Here is a 16,711-nt window from a genome sequence, read left to right on the forward strand (position 1 = left end):
AACTGCTGGAAATGTTAGCCTATTTTCATGATGCCAACTGACAATGCTTCCTTTTTCTCTTTTCATGTGTTTGTCATAAAAAAATAAAATAAAAATAAAAATAAACCCTTTCATTTAGGCCACTTCACACTGCTTCCTTCTATAATTCCCTAATCTCTTTTGGAATTGAGCTATGTTTTCCCTTTAGGGAGATGTCTTCTTGCTGAAGACAGGAAGCAACAGGACAGTTTAAGGCCTGGAAACCTCCCAGACTGTCAGGAAATCCTGAGGGCCTGGACATAAGTCTCTTTGAAAGTTGATTCCCCTAAAATAATAAGAAGGCAGTAGAGGACCTCTCTGAACCCCAGCTCTCCAGGACCAGTGAGTTGTAGCCATTAGCAGGGTTAAAACTCTTCCTGATGAAGCCCTTTGTTTGTTCTCTCAGATGTCAAATGGTTATAAGAGCAGGAAACCCAAGGTCAGCTTCCACTTGGAACAAGCCTAGGAACTGATGCACTCCACTGGGGGGCCACGGTGTATATTTTCATTTACACTTGACCTGCTCTTCCTCTATTCCCACAGATTTTTCTTAGTTCCTTTCCCTTCCACTATCCCAAAGGGTTTTAATAGCTTGGCACCTTAAAAAAAAAAAAAAAAAAGAACAAAGAATAAACTCAGAAGACCACAGACCCCTGGCATTCCTTTAGTTGCTAGAATTGAGGTGATCATGGTCAGTATCAGAGGGTTACTTGCAAGATGTCAGTCCTCAACAGGCATGAAGAAATGCCTGTTAAATGGCAAAGGGACACATACAGAGACCATGATAAATAAACTCTAAGTTCTAAAAGCCAAGTCTTACATAGGCAAGATTATGCTCTTTCAAAATAAAACAATACTAGTAAATAATCTGGCACTATTTTCCACCAAGATCTTGAAAACAATGGTGTCATCTGTGTCTCTAGATATAAGTTTCACCCCCAAACTTATTTTTTTATTGAAGGTCTGCTGTGTGCAAAGACTGTGGTGGCAGTGCCAGTTCCTCTGCCTGTGAGCCCCAATTTCTGGGCTTGATTGGTTTAGGGAGTTGAAGAAGAACATGTGACCTATAGAGATGCACCTCAAGGTACCTACTTGGAACTTATAGAATTTCAGAGCCAGCCTGGCTGGCTCAGTCAGTAGAGCATGCAACTCTTGATTTCAGAGTTGTGAGCTTGAGCCCCATGGTAGATATAGAGATTACTTAAAAATAAAATCTTTAAGGGGTGCCTGGGTGGCACAGTGGGTTAAGCCTCTGCCTTCGGCTCAGGTCATGATCCCAGGGTCCTGTGATCGAGTCCCACTTCGGGCTCTCTGCTCTGCAGGGAGCCTGCTTCCTCCCTTCTCTCTGCCTTCCTCTCTACCTACTTGTGATCTGTCTGTCAAATAAATAAATAAAATCTTCAAAAAATAAAAATAAAATAAATAAAATAAAATCTTTTTAAAAAAAGAAGAAGAAGAAGAAGAGCCTGCCTGACCTGTCTGCAGGGGATCCAAGATGGCAGCATACATAGATCCCAAACTCTCCTCCTCCCCTAGACACACCTAATCTACAGCTACATATGAATCATTTCCCTCTGAAAAAGACCTGAAAACTAGATAAACTGTTCTCCATAAAAAAGGATAAAAGGACCACACTGATATAGGTAAGAGAGATAGAAACAGTCTTGGAAAAACCCCACCCCCACTGAGGTGACACACAATAATAAAGATCTTACTGGACAGGACCAGGTCCCAGAAGAGTAAGAAGTTGCTACCCCAGAGTGGGCAACTCAGCCTCTGGTATCTGCACCAGAGAGATGAGCTCCCAGAATGTCTGGCTTAGAAAACTATAGGCCTGATGTCTGGGGGTCCCAAAGAGCCATAGAAAACTGAGATTTTCCTCCATGGAGGGTTCACATGTGGTCTTGCTCACTCTTAAACCCAGTGAAAAAAGAGCAGTTTGAAAAGTGCCCAGATTGTATGTGAGGAAGATTCATTGGCTGATGGGGGGAGGGTGTGGGGGGGCCATCAGCTAGAAGGGCACCCCAAGACAGGGGTGCTAGCAGGCACCATTGCTGCACTCTCCATTAGAGCCTGCTAGCACAGACAAACAGGCTTAGATATGGCATACTTTGGCCACTTTGCTGAGATGGTTGAGGGGACAAATGTCCTGACACTTGCTAAGGCTAGAGAGCACAGGCAGTTGCAATGTTCCCCTGCTTCCTGGCTGTAGCAGGCGAGCACAAAAAGTCATGGAGTTCTCCCCAATTTTAGCTGGGGAGCATGGGCCATTGCCAAACTTCCCTGCCCAGCCGCCCCCCACCCTCCCCCAGCTAGGGCTGGCAAGTGTGAGCAATCAGGGCATTCTCTTGCTGCCAGCCTAATGCCAGCACACACACACACACACACACACACACACACACAGCACTCTTATTGCACTGCTGAAGCAGCCCACAGGCACACAGTCAAAACACTTCCCTGATGCACTTCCAAAGCCAGCAAGTGAAGTCCCAACACTCTCCAGCTGCCCTACTAAAACCAGCAGGCATGCACAATCCACACAGAAGATGCCTCTTGATTGCTTGGCTCTGACAGCCAAAGGGGCTGCTGTTCCAGAGCTCCATGGGACTGCAATAATCAAAAAGGCAATTCTGTTATATAGTTCTACACATGACTATGGAGTATACTCCAGTATACAGTTACATACACAAAGGCACTATACATACAACAAACTGAAACACAACCCCAGACTTCCTATGCAAGTGGCCTATTTTCTTAGCCTGGCTCTTTTCAGCATGTGGGACAGGCTTCACATTTCCTGCACATCTAGAGGCTAAGCAAGTGCTCCCAGGGAACATCATCAAGGAGACACCATCCTCAAATGCCCTATTGGCCTTCCTACAGCTCAGCAAGACTTCTCAGAAAGGTGCTACACTTATGTGCGGTGCCAACTCTTGCAACTGTTGCTCAGGAAACATCCCAGATCTCTTGGTCTGGAGGTCAGAAGGATTTATGACTGCAACCCCACCAGACTATATATATTTGCATATTTTTAAATATCTGTATACTTTAAAAGGTGCTGCCTGAGGATCTGTCTTTCATTCAGCCTGAAACTAGGTGATAAATGAGATTCCACCCCTTGGATCACTGACAGGTCTTGGCACACCCTCAACAATGGGGGTAGATCAAGAATAAATTAGGTGGTTTAGATGATTACAAAGGTTTGAGAGAAACCAAGAGCTAGGACAAGACTGAACAAGTAGGATCATCACCCACACAGGGTCACTCCTTCAAGACTGAGAGAGGTAGCTGTTTTTGACTAATATATAGAAACATGCACATGGAGTCAAGTAAAATGAGGAAATAGAAAAATATGTTCCAAACAAGAGAACAAGACAAAACCTTAGAAAAAGACCTGAATGATATAGGGTTGAGTAACCTACCTGATAAAAATTCAAAACAATGTTCATAAAGATATTCACCAAACTAGAGAGAAAAATGAGTGAATACAGTGAGAACTGCAACAAAGAGATAGGAAACAAAAGTCACAGAGCTGAAGGATATAATAACTAAACTGAAAAATATACTAGCTGGGTTCAATACCAGATTGGATGAAGTATAAAAAAGGAACAGTGAGCTGAAGATAAAGCAATAGAACTCACCCAGAAAGAGCAGCTAAAACAAAGAAGATTTTTTTAAAAATGAAGATTACTAATGGACCTCTGAAAAAACATCAAGTGGGAAGGGGGTGGGATTATGGACATTGGGGAGGGTATGTGATTTGGTGAGTGCTGTGAAGTGTGTAAACCTGGTGATTCACAGACCTGTACCCCTGGGGATAAAAATATATGTTTATAAAAAATAAAAAATTAAAAAAAAAAAAAAAAAAAAAAAAAAAAAAAAAGGGTCCCAGAAGAGGAAGAAAGAAAGAGACAGAAAACTTATTTGGAGAAATGAGGCCTGAAAACTTCCCTGATCTAGTGAAAAAAATAGACATCCAAGTCGAGGAAACTCAAGGAGATCCAAATAAAATGAACTCAAAGTCAGCCACACCAAGACACATTACATTTAAAAGTCAAAAGATAAAGATAAAAAATCACAAAAGCAGCAAGAGAAAAATGAATTGTTACATACAAGGGAAACCCCATAAGGCTATCAGCAGATTTCTCAGCAGAAACTTTTCAGGCTGGAAGATAGTAGTATGATATATTCAAAGGGCTGGGAGGAAGAAACTTCCAACCAAGAATACTCTGCAAGATAAGTTCATCATTCAGATTTGAAGTGAAGATTCAGAGTCTTCCAGACAAGCAAAAGCTAAAGTCATCACCATTAAGTTGGCCTTACAAGAAATAACAAAGGGATTTGACACTAATTAATAACAAAATAGAAAAGTAACAACTCACTGGGAAAGTTACATATAGTAAAGGAAGTAGATTAATCACAAAGCTACTAAGAAGCCTAAAAGACAAAAGCAGTAAAATTAATTAAAACCACAATAGTTAGTTAAGGATACATAAAATAAAAAGCTACAAAAAGTGACACCAAAAACATAAAACCAGGTAAAATTTTAGGATTTTGAAGTGTGTTCAAATTTAAGTTGGTATTAACTTAAGGGGAACAAGAAGATATATGTAAGCCTCATGATAACCATAAACCAAAAACCTACAGTAAATACCAGAAAGAAAATGAGAATGGAGTCTAAATACTAAGAAAATTCATTAAGCCACAAGGGAAGACAGCAAGAGAAGAAAGAAGGAACAAAGAGGAACTACTAAAACATCCAGCAATCAAGTAACAAAATGGGAATAAGTTCATACTTATCAATAATTACCTTAATAAATGGATTAAATTCTCCAATTAAAGACATGAAGTGGCTGAGTAGATAAAAACAAAACAAAAAATAAAAAAGACACATCTTTATACTGCCTACAAGAGACTTACTTCATAAGTAAGTACACAAACAAACTGAAAGTGAGGGATAGAAACAGATATTCTGTGTAAATGGACACAAAACGAAAGCTGGTGTAGTTATACTCCTATCAGACAAAATAAAGACTTGGTAATAAAAGACAATGAGGGGCACTACATAATGACAAAGCAGTCAATCCAGGAGGATGAGATAGATATAGATAAAGATATAGATATATCTGTATCTAACATAGGAGCACCAAGATATAGAAAGCAAATATTAACAGACAAAAAGGAAAAATTGACAGCAATACAATAATAGTAGGGGATTTTTAACATCCCACTTACATCAAAAGATAGGTCATCCAAACAGAAAATCAATAAGAAAACATCAGGCTTATATGACACATTAGACGAGATGGGCTTAGACCAGAACATTCCACCCCAAAGCAGCAGAATACACATTCTTCTCAAGTGCACATGGAACATTCTGCAGGGTAGATCATATGTCAGTCCACAAAATAAGTATTAATAAACTCAAGAAGAATTTATTAAAAGGCTGAAATTATATCAATTGCTATATCAATCAATAGTTATATCATTTTTTTATTTTTTGTTTTTAAGATTTTATTTATTTTATTTGACAGATAGAGATAACAAGTAGGCAGAGAGAGAGAGAATGGAGGAAGCCAGCTGCCTGTCAAGCAGAGAGCCCAATGTGGGGCTCAATCCCACGACCCTGGGATCATGACCTGAGCCGAAGGCAGATGCTTTAAGCCACTGAGCTACCCAGGTGCCCTATATCATTGTTTTTAACCACAATGATATGCAACTAGAAATCAATTACCAGGATAAAACTGGGAAAAATGTAAATACACAGAGATTAAAGAACATGTTACTCAGCAACTATGGGGTCAACAAAGAAATCAAAGAAATAAAAAACATATCTAGGGACAAATGAAAACAGAAATATAACATACCAAAATCTATAGGATGTCCCGAAAGTGACTGTGAGAGGGAAGTTCATAGCAATATAGTCCCCACCTGATGAAACAGGAGAAAACTCAAATAAATAATTTTTTTTAAAGATTTTATTTATTTATTTGACAGAGAGAAATCACAAGTAGTCAGAGAGGCAGGCAGAGAGAGAGAGAGGAGGAAGCAGGCTCCCTGCCGAGCAGAGAGCCCCATGCGGGACTCAATCCCAGGACCCCGAGACCACGACCCGAGCCAAAGGCAGCGGCCCAACCCACTGAGCCACCCAGGCGCCCTCAAATAAATAATTTAACTTCACACCTAAAGTTACTGGAAAAAGAAGAACAAGTGAAACCCAAAGTTAGCAAAAGAAAGAAAGCAAACAAAGCAGAAACAAATGAGATAGAGACTAAAAAGACAATAAAAAAGATCCCTGAAACTAAACTTTGAAAAGACTGATGAAACTAAACGTGGAAAAGATAGACAAAACTAACAAGCATTTAGCTAGATCCACTAAGAAAAAAAGGAGGGGCCAAATAAATAAAATCAGAAATGAAAGAGAAGTTACAACTGATACCACAGAAATGCAAAGGATCACAAGAGATTACTATGAACAATTATATACCAACAAATTGGACAAACTAAAAAATAAATAAATAAATTTCTAGAAATTCAAAACCATAACATATCATCTTATACCTGTCAGAATGGCTATTATCAAAAAGACAAGAAGTAACAAGCACTAGTAAGGTTGTGGAAAAAAAGGAACCTTTGTACACTGTGGGTGGGAATGGCGCAGCCATTGTGGAAAACAGCATGGAGGTCCTCCCCCCAAAATTTAAAATAGAGCTACAGGGGCTGGGGGAGGAGCAAGATGGTGGAAGACTAGGAGACCTAAATTTTGTCTGGGCCCAGGAATTCAGCTAGATAGCTATCAAAACATTCTGAACACCTGCAGACTCAACAGGAGATCAAAGAAAGTATAGCAGCAATTCTATGAACAGAAAAGTGACCACTTTCTGGAGGGTAGGACGTGCAGAGAAGTGAATCCAAGGCGATATATGGAAAGATGGAACATGATGGGTTGGGGAGAGGGAGCCTCCATCAGCCGACTATTGGCAAGTGGTAGAACAGCTTAGCAGAAAATCAAAACTATTGGAAGTTGCTCCATGGAAGGACATTGCTCCACTGGCTGGGAAGGGGATGGAACCCTCACAGGGACAGTGTGGTCTCAGGACCCGCAGGTCACAGAAAGACCAGGGATGCCAGAGTGTGGCAGAGCTCCCAGGTATCAGAGCAGGGATACCGGCTGCAGAAACAGAACCGAGGAGGGGGTTCTCAGTTGCCATAAACCGTGAAATACAGTTGAACCACAACTTTTTGAGCAGGGACCCCACAAGACGCAGATCCAGGAGACTCACCTTCCTCCCCGGGAATAGCTGCATGGGAGAGCAGTGCAGGAATCTGCTGGGTTTAGAGACTCCAAACAGGGCCATGCACCAGAGATAGAAATGCTCAGTCACAGGCTGGGTGAGCATAGAGTGTGGCTAGAGACCAGAGAGACGGGAGGGATTGACTGCTTTTCTCTGAGGGTGCACTGAGAAGTAGGGTCCCGATCTCTCAGCTACTCTAGTCCAGAGATTGGGAGGCTACCATTTTCATTCCTGTCCTCCAAAACAGTACAGAAAGCATTCAGGAAACAAAAACTCTGAGAGTGAACCCAAGCAGATTACTTAGCCTGGCCCCTGGCAAAGACAGTGCAATTCTTCCATGGGCTAAGACACTTGGGAATCATTGCAAGAGGCCCTTCTCCCAGAAAATCAGCAAAAACATCCAGCCAATACCAAGTTTACCGATCAATGAGGACTACAAAATTCCAGTGCTAGGGGAATACAGCACAGAGAATTCATGGTTTTTCTTCCATCATTCTTCAGTCTTTCAAAGTTAAATTTTCTGAATTTTCTTTATTTTTTTAATTTTTCCTCTTTCTTATTTTAACCATCATCTTACCAATACCATTTTAAAACCTTTTTAAATTTTCATTCTTACAGTCGTATACTATCCCTTCCTTGTATTTAACCTTATTTTTTGTGTATATATATATCTATAGATATAGATATAGATATATGTTTTTCTTTTTTAAAATTTTGGGATACAGTTTCTTCTAACAGACCAAAATATACCCTAAATCTAGTATATGGCTTTGTTCCAGTCCTTCGCCTGATCACATTCTATACCCCCCTTTTTAAAATTTTCCTTCTTTTTTTAAAATTTTCCTTCCTTTCTTTTTCCTTCAACCAGTTCATCGATTCCTTTTTTTTATTTTTTTTTGTTTTCTTCTTTACAGTCATATTCCATCCCTTCATCATATTTACCCTTATTTTTATGTAAATGTAAATTTTTCATTCTTTAAAATTTTGGGAGGCAGTTTCTTCTAACAGACCAAAATACACCCAAATCAAGTGTGTGGCTCTGTTCTATTCACCAGCCTGATCATATTTTTTCCCCCTTTTTCCCCCCCAGTTTCAGGACTCTTCTGATTTGTTCAGCGTATATTTTACTGAGGTCATTGTTACCCTTTCAGCATTTTGTTCTCTCATTCATCTATTCTTCTCTGGACAAAATGACAATATGGAAAAACTCACCTCAAAAAAAAGAACAAGAGGCAGTACCGACTGCCAGCGACCTAATCAATACAGACATCAGTACGATGTTATAACTAGACTTCATGGGTGCCTGGGTGGCTCAGCTGGTTAAGCAACTGCCTTCAGCTCAGGTCACAATCCCGGAGTCCCGGGATCAAGTTCCGCATCAGGCTCCCAACTCCCCGGGGAGTCTGCTTCTCCCTCTGACCTTCTCACCTCTCATGCTCTCTTTCACTGTCTCTCTCTCAAATAAATAAATAAAATCCTAAAAAAAAAAAAAAAAAAGAACTAGAGTTCAGAATGACAATTATAAAGATACTAGCTGGACTTGAAAACAGCATAGAAGTTACTAGAGAATCCCTTTCTGGAGAAATGAAAGAAATAAAATCTAATGAAGCTGAAATCAAAAAAGCTATTAATGAGGCACAATAAAAAATGGAAGCTCTTACTGCTGGGATAAATGAGGCAGAAGAGAAAATTGGTGATACAGAAGACTAAATGATGGAGAATGAAGAAGCTAAAAGAAAGTAACAACTACTGGATCATAAGGGGAGAATTCTAGAGATAAGTGATACCATAAGATGAAACAATATTAGAATAACTGGGATCACAGAAGAAGAAAGAGAGAAGGGGACAGAAGATATATTGGAGCAAATAATAGCAGAGAACTTTCCTAATTTGGGGAAGGAAGGAAGGAAACAAGCATGAAAATCCAGGAGGCATAGAGAATCCCCTCCTCAAAATTAATAAAATAAGTCTATACCCCGTCACCTAATAGTAAAACTTATCAGTCTCAGAGACAAAGATAAAATCCCCAAAGCACCTAAGGACAAAAGGTCTATAACCTACAATGGTAGAAACATTAGACTGGCAACAAACCTATCTACAGAGACCTGGCAGATCAGAAAGAACTGACATGATATATTCAGAACACAAAATGAGAAAAATACACAGTCAAGAATACTATATCCAGCTAGGCTGCCACTGAAAATAGAAGAGATGAAAGGCTTCCAGGACAAACAAAAACTAAAAGAATTTGCAAGCACAAAACCAACCCTACAGGAAATATTGAAAGGGGTACTCTAAGCAAAGTGAGAGCCTAAAAGTAACATAGACCAGAAAGGAACAGAGACAATATACAATATACAATAGTCACCTTATAGGCAATACAATGGCACTAAATTCATATCTTTCAATATTTACCCTAAATGTAAATGAGCTAAATGCCCCAATCAAAAAACACAGGATATCAGAATGGATTTTAAAAGACACGACCCATGGATTTCCTGTCTGCAAGAGACTCATTTTAGACCCAAAGACACTTCCAGATTTAAAGTGAGGGGGTGGAAAACCATTTACCATACTAATGGACATCAAAAGAAAGCTGGGGTGGCAATCCTTGTATCACATAAATTAGATTTTAAGCCAAAGACTATAATAAGAGATGAGGAAGGATGATTTCAGCTATATCATACTCAAAGAGTCTGTCCAACAAGAAGATCTAACAATTTTAAATATCTATGCCCCTAACATGGGAGCAGCCAATTATATAAACCAATAATAACAAACTCAAAGAAACATATCGACAATAAAACAATAATAGTAGGGGACCTTAATAACCCCCCTCACTGAAATGGACAGATCATCCAAGCAAAAGATCAACAAGGAAATAAAGGCCTTAAATGACACACTGGACCAGATGGACATCACAGATATATATTCAGAACATTCCATCCCGAAACAACAGCATACACATTCTTCTCTCATGCACATGGAACATTTTCCAAAAGAGATCACATCCTGGGTCACAAATCAGGTCTCAACTGGTACCAAAAGATTGGGATCATTCCCTGCATATTTTCAGACCACAATGCTCTGAAGCCAGAACTCAATCACAAGAGGAAAGTTGGAAAGACCCCAAATACATGGAGACTAAAGAGCATCCTACTAAAGAATGAATGGGTCAACCAGGAAATTAAAGAAGAATTTTAAAAATTCATGGAAACAAATGATAATGGAAACACAATGGTTCAAAATCTGTGGGACACAGCAAAGGCAGTCCTGAGAGGAAAGTATATAGTGACACAAGTCTTTCTCAAAAAACAAGGAAAGTCTCAAGTATACAACCTAACCCTACACCTAAGGGAGCTGGAGAAAGAACAGCAAAGAAAGCCTAAACCCAGGAGGAGAAGAGAAATAATAAAGATCAGAGCAGAAATCAATGAAATAGAAACCAAAAGGACAGTAGAACAAATCAACGAAACTAGGAGCTGGTTCTTTGAAAGAATGAAAAAGACTGATAAACCCCTGGCCAGACTGATCAAAAAGAAAGGAGAAAGGACCCAAATAAATAAAATCATGAATGAAAAAGGAGAGATTATAGCCAACACCAAAGAAATACAAATAATTATAAGAACATATTATGAGCAAATATACGCCAGCAAATTAGATGATCTGGAAGAAATGGATGCAGTCCCAGAGACATATAAACTGCCAAAATTGAACCAGAAAGAAATAAAAAACCTGAACAGACCCCTAACCAATAAGGAGATTGAAACAGTCATCAAAAATCTCCCAACAAAAAAAGAGCCCAGGGCCAGACAGCTTCCCAGGGGAATTCTACCAAACATTTAAAGAAGGATTAATACCTATTCTCCTGAAACTGTTCCAAAAAACAGAAGTGGAAGGAAAAATTCCAAACTCATTTTATGAGGCCAGCATTACCTTGATCCCCAAACCAGACAAAGACCCCATCAAAAAGGAGAATTTATCAACCAATATCCCTGATAAACATGGATGCAAAAACTCTCACCAAAATACTAGCCAAGAGGATCCAACAGTACATTAAAAGGATTATTCACCATGACCAAGTGGGATTTATTCCTGGACTGCAAGTTTGGTTCAGCATTGGCAAATCAATCAATGTGACACAATATATTAATAAAAGAAAGAACAAGAACCATATGATACTCTCAATAGATGCTGAAAAAGCATTTGACAAAGTACAGCATCCTTTCTTGATCAAAACTCTTCACAGCATAGGGATAGAGGGTACATACCTCAATATCATCAAATCCATCTATGAAAAACCCACAGCAAATATCATTCTCAGTGGGGAGAAACTGACAGCTTTTCTGTTAAGGTCAGGAATGCGGCAGGGCTGTCCACTATCACCACTGCTATTCAACATAATACTGGAAGTCCTAACCTCAGCAATCAGACAAAAAAGAAAAGAAAAGAAAAAAAAGAAATTAAAGTCATCTGAATTGGCAAAAAAGAAGTGAAACTCTTACTCTTTGCAGATAATATGATACTTAATGTGGAAAACCCAAAAGACTCCACTCCAAAACTGCTAGAGCTTGTACAGGAAATCAGTAAAGTGTCAGGATATAAAATCAATGCACAGAAATATAAAATCAATGCATTTCTATAAACCAACAACAAGAGAGCAGAAAAAGAAATTAAAGAGTCGATCATATTTACAATTGTACCCAAAACAATAAGATACTTAGGAATAAATCTAACCAAAGAGGCAAAGAATCTATACTCTAAAGTACTCATGAAAGAAATGAGGAAGACACAAAGAAATGGAAAAACATTCCATGCTCATGGATTGGAAGAACAAATATTGTGAAATGTCTATGCTACTAGAGCAATCTAAATATCTAATACAATCCCTATCAAAACAGCAACAACTTTTTTCAAAGAAATGGAACAAATAATCCTAAAATTTGTATGGAACCAGAAAAGCCCCCAAATAGCCAGAAGAATGTTGATAAAGAAAACCAAAGTTGGTGGCTCCAATTCCAGACTTCAAGCTCTATTACAAAGCTGTAGTGGTCAAGACAGTATGGTGCTGACACAAACACAGACACATAGATCAGTGGAACAGAATAGAGAGCCCAGAAATAGACCCTCAACTCTACGGTCAATTAAACTTCGAGAAAGCAGGAAAGAATGTCCAATGGAGAAGATAGTCTCTTCAACAACTGGTGTTGGAACACTGGACAGCCACATACAAAAGAAAGAAAGTGGACCATTTCCTTATACCACACACAAAAACAGAAGCAAAATAGATGAAAGACCTCAATGTGAGACAGGAATCCAACAAAATCCTTGAGGAGAATACAGGCAGCAACGTCTTCAACCTCGGTGGCAGCAATCCTTCCTAGAAACATAGCCAAAGGCAAGGGAAGCCAGGTCAAAAATGAACTAGTGGGACTTCATCAAGAACAAAAGCTTTTGCACAGCAAAAGAAATAGTCAACAAAACCAAAGACAACCAACAGAATGGGAGAATATATTTGCAAATGATATATCAGATAAAGGGCTAGTAACCAAAATCTATAAAGAACTTACAAACTCAACACCCAAAAAACAAATAATCCAATCAAGAAATGGGCAGAAGACATGAACAGATATTTCTGCAAAGAAGACATCCAGATGGCCAACAGAAACAGGAAAAAGTACTCAACATCACTTGGAATCAGTGAAATATAAATCAAAACCACAATGAGATACCACCTCACACCAGTCAGAATGACTAAAATTAATAAGCAAGGAAACAACAGATGCTGGTGAGGATGCAGAGAAAGGGGAACCCTCCTATACTGTTGGTGGGAATGCAAGCTGGTCCAGCCACTCTGGAAAGGAGCATGGAGGTTCCTCAAAAAGTTGAAAATACTCTACAACCCAGCAATTCCACTACTGGGTATTTACCCAAAAGATACAAGTGTAGTGATCTGAAGGGGCACATACACCCCCGGTGTTTATAGCACCAATGTCCACAATAGCCAAACTGTGGAAAGAACCGAGATGTCCATTAACAGATGAATGGATAAAGAAGATGTGGTACATATAACAATAGAATACTATGCAGCCATCAAAAAAACCCTCTGAAATCTTGCCATTTGTGACATGGATAAAACCAGAGGCTATTATGCTAAGTGAAATAAGTCAATAAGAGACAATTATCACGTGATCTCACTGATACGAGAAATTTGAGAAACAATACAGAGGATCATAGGGGAAGAGAGGAAAAAATGAAACAATACAAAGCCAGAGAGTGAGATAAACTGTAAGAGATTCTTAAACTCAGGAAACAAACTGAGGGTTGCTGGAGAGGGCAGTGGGAGGGACAGGGTGACTGGGTGATGGACACTGAAGAGGGTATGTGTTATGGTGAGTGCTGTGAATTGTGTAAGACTGATGATCACAGATCTGTACCCCTGAAACAAATATGCATCATATGTTAATTTAAATAAATTTTTCTTTAAAATAGAGCCACCATAAACACCAGCAATTCCACTACTGGGTATCCATCTAAAGAAAATGAAAACACTAATTTGAAAAGATATATGCATCTCTATGTCTACTGAAGGATTATTTACAATAGCCAAGACATGGAAACAACATAGGTGTCCATCAATGGATGAATAGATAAAGAAGATGTGATGCACACACACACACTATGGAATACTAGTCAGTCATAAAAAATAATCAATTCCTGCCATTTTCAACAACACAGATGGAGCTTGAGGGTATTATGCTAAGTGAAACAAGGCAAAAAAGAAAGACAAATACCACATGATTTCACTTATATGTAGAATTTTAAAAACAAAATAAAACCCAACATATAGGTACAGAGAACAGATAGTGGTTGCCAGAGTGAAAGGGAGTTGAAGGGTCTGAAATAGACAAAGGGGAGTAAGAGGTACAAGTTCCAGTTATAAAATAACTCATGGGGATACAACATACCATGTGGGGAATACAGTCAATAATACTGTAATGATTTTGTAAGGTGACAGATAGTTAACTAGACTTATCATGGTGACAATTTCACAACGTATACAACATATACAATGCTGAATCATTATGTAGTACACCAGTCTATATAATATTGTATGTCCTGGGATCGAGCCCCACATCAGGCTCTCTGCTCAACAGGGCGCCTGCTTCCCTCTCTCTCTCTCTGCCTGCCTCTCTGCCTGCTTGTGATCTCTGTCTGTCAAATAAATAAATAAAATCTGAAAAAAAAAAAAAAGGAAGAAGAAGAAGAAACAATACAGAGAACTAAACTATTGGCTCTTGTGGTAGCCAGTCTCCCCCAGGGAGGCACACCTCTCAGTGTTCACTCCCTTGTAAAGCCCACTCACACCGATCAAGGGCAATGGAAATAATGTTAGTCTTTCATCTTTCACCTCAGAATACTTACTCTTAGGATGTCTCTCCTCTGAGCCTGGTCATGATACTTTGAGGTGGCTGAGTTGTCACCTGGAGAGAGCATGTTAAGTTGCTTCAGTGGGACAGCTCAGCCATATCCCCAGACAGCAGCCAGCGTCAACAGCTAGTCATGTGAGTGAACCTAATGGTTGGCCAGCCCCTTCAAGTCTTCAGATGATTAGTGGCCTATAGCAATGGCATGAGAAGCCCCAGGTGAAAACTGTCCACCTATGCCCAGCCAACCTGAAGACCCATGGGAGATAATACACTGAGGTGTAGGTCATTTTTCCACGGCGAGAGATGCCTGGAGCAATTCCTTTACACAGAATGGGACAGACAGGGAAATCCTAAAAATCACAAGTAAGGCGTCATTTTTTTTTCCTTTTATTTCTTTTTCTTTTTTCCTTTTTCTTTTTTTGAGAGAGAGTGCACACACATGAGTGAGCAGGTGGGGAGCCGTGAAGGGAATGGGACAGAGAGAATCTTAAGCAGGCTCCACACTGAGTGTGGAGCCTGACGTGGGGCTCCATCTTACAACCCTGAGATCATGATCAGAGCCAAGATCAAGAGTCGGGCATTTAATTGTCAGAGCTACCCAGAGGCCCCAGGAGGGCATCATTTTGAAATAAGTTCCATGCTATTTTAAAAACCATATAGCACAACTTGAAAGAGAGAGGTATGAATTTTTGTGGAGTAAATGCTGGCAAACTGGGAGGTTTACATGAGGAAGTAACCAAAAGAATAAGGGGAAATAGAAACCGTTCAAATTTAAACTTAATGAATGCTCAAGGGTATTCATTATGCACGTCACCCCAGCAATAAATACTTCAGAAGTAAATCAAATGGAGGACGATGCCGAAGAGAAGAAATGCAAAGAGTAATCAAGGGGAAGAAAGAGGCATATGCTCTGCTTGGTACAAAACCATCTGGAACACACCAGAGGAGGGTGAGGCAGCATGGAATGAACAGAATATCATGCTTTGGAGACTATAAGAGATTGCCCAAGTCATCCATAGGAATAACAAACAAAGTTAAGAGGGATAATGAGAAATGTTTCAAATGTGCTTGGAGAGAGAGGTCAAGGCAGGAGACTAGAGGTCTGGGAGTGGCACAGAAGGGCTTTTATGAACAGCAGCAGCAACAGGAGCTAATGGAGTGATTTTCACACGATAATCAGGCTTCAATGCTACATGTTAATAGTCACTGCCCAGCTTGGGCCTTAGAGTAATTCAGCCAGTTACAAGATCTTAGCAGAAATTGTCAAGATCTCTCACTGCGTCCCAAAGTTCACAAAGGTCGCTGCTGGTGACCTGGTTAAAAAGAGCCTTTGGATTTTATTCCCACCTTCAACAATCACGAAGATTAAGGAGCAAGTGCCTGAGTCGGATTCACTTGCTCCACGAGGAGACATTTGATGGAAATCAAGACTGGCGGAGAACGGGGGTTCTAATGACCTCGGGGAGTGAGGACCTCACTGTGGAGCAGGGACGTTGCTTTGGAGGAAATTTCAGCTCCGCATGTCCCCGCACTGTCATAATGCGGTCCATTATTAGCTCTTCATTTAAGTCTTCTGCCAAGCCTCGAACACAGCAAGGTAAATCAGATGGAGGTTATTCATCATATGTTAAAATTAAATACCCTTAAGAGAGCTTCCACTATATACCAGACATTGGGTTTTAAGTTTTACATACATTAAGTTAATTCCAGGAACCACGAGAATGTCATTCCTGCTCTAGTTTTATAGGTGAAGAAACTCGGGCTTAGAACAGTTAACTCACTAGCCCAAGACGACAGTCAGTAAGAATAATAACAATAATAACAATAACAATAGCATGTCTTGTACTGAGTCAGGCTCCATTCCAAATGCTTTCCCATATACTAACTCATTTCCCTCCCATAGCAACACTGTAAAGGAAATACCATTACTAACCCATTTTAGCCGCCAAGTAAATGGTGCCCCTGGGA

Source organism: Mustela putorius, unplaced genomic scaffold, assembly GCF_011764305.1.
Source record: "Mustela putorius furo isolate JIRA1106 unplaced genomic scaffold, ASM1176430v1.1 tig00003898_pilon_pilon_pilon, whole genome shotgun sequence".
NCBI classification, from domain to species: domain Eukaryota; kingdom Metazoa; phylum Chordata; class Mammalia; order Carnivora; family Mustelidae; genus Mustela; species Mustela putorius.